Source organism: Buceros rhinoceros, unplaced genomic scaffold (assembly GCF_000710305.1).
Source record: "Buceros rhinoceros silvestris isolate BGI_N320 unplaced genomic scaffold, ASM71030v1 scaffold15186, whole genome shotgun sequence".
Lineage (NCBI taxonomy): Eukaryota > Metazoa > Chordata > Aves > Bucerotiformes > Bucerotidae > Buceros > Buceros rhinoceros.
The window spans coordinates 3799-5362 of record NW_010418218.1 but is presented as its reverse complement, the minus strand read 5'-3'; positions in this window follow the sequence as shown (position 1 = coordinate 5362).

Genomic DNA, 1564 nt, shown 5'->3' with positions numbered 1-1564 from the left:
CCTGCTGATTTCCGCTCCTTCAGTCTTGGGGTAATCTGCTGCCTTTATCAGCAGGAGTTTATTTCCACACTGCTGATAGAAAATCCCAAAACAACAGCTGAAAGGGTGAATGTGGAGGACGGAGCCCTCAGCTTTTGATGGGGACCACTCTTGCTTGCACACGACTTCCTGCAGCAGGAGCCTCTGTTGCGTTTTCCACTTGTCTGCGCTGCGATCCGGGCCAGGGTCTCTGCACTCATCAAGCAGTGGATGGACTCCCAGGACAACTCGCTACTCCCCATGCTGATGGGAGAAGTCACTGCTCTTTGCTCTCAACCTGAGGACCTCTCCATGGCTTTGGGCCAGCCTGGAGTGAGAACAGGCGAAAGGAGAAAGCAGGGCACAGTTTCTGCTGTGATCCTAAGTTCAAAGGTGTTTCTGTTCTCTATGCCTGTTTGCAACTCTTTGGGTGGGTCCATCCTGCACAGAAATGTGGTTGATGTTGCAACTTCCCTTTTTCCACTTTGGTAGTAGGTAAAGTCTCACTACCTATTCTGTGCTGGGCCTCAGACAAGCAGCTGGAGAGCACTGATAGCTGCTGATCCTCCCTCTGCAGCAAGAGCCTCGGGCCAACCATGACAGGTGAGCTGTAAGGCAAATTCAACTGGGAATAACACATTGCAAAACTCTCTGCAATCAAGTTCTGCACATGCAGGGAATAGGTAGACATGGTGACATGACCATTACAATCATGTCAGGACTCCTGGGTTCTCGTCTCAGTGCAGCCCCTTGCACCTCCTGCAATGCCAGGGAAGAGGCAGCAGCTCTGTGCCTCCGTTTCCCTGTCTATGACCTAGACGGTGGGAAGATCCTGACCCCTCTCTAGCTGGTGCTTGGAGAGATGAAGGTGGTGGGTGCAGTGTCAGGGCACACGCAGGGCTCTGAGCAGCTGGGGAGCCCAGAGGGGTGAGAGCCTGGAGAAGGATGCATCTGGGCAGTTGATAGAGGCAGTTGCTTTCTGCCAGGCTCAGGGGTAAATCGGATGCCACAAAAGGCAAAGCACTTAGTGGCTCTGGGAGAGGCTGTCTGGGTGCTCTTACTAGCACTTGGCTTTGTTCAGCCCAACAGATCCTACTCATCAAGGTGGAAGGTGTTACCTCATTCAACCCAGTCCTGCTCTGACTCAAAGAGGGGCCTGACACATTGTCTCATTCAGGTCCCACCTTTGCAACGACAGCCAAGCTGAGAATACCCAGACATTTACTGAGAAATTATGGTAACTGTTAGAAACTATGCGAATCCTCTAGCTCACAACAGGAAACTTTATTAAACAACAGGAAGCCATGCTCATGTGTGGACTTACAAAACACCTCTCTCTCCTCTCCCCTTGCTCTTTCAGCGCCGCGGGGCTGGCAGACAGGGCTCTAAGTCTCGGCTCCACCCTGAGTAAGACTGCTGGGATCAGAGCCAGTCCTGTGCAGCTGAGTCTCACAGCTCTCAGACAGAGGGTCTGCTCTGCTCCAAAGCCCACCTCAACCCTCGCTCCATCCTGCATCTCTTGGCTGCTGACCTAAGCATCCAGAAG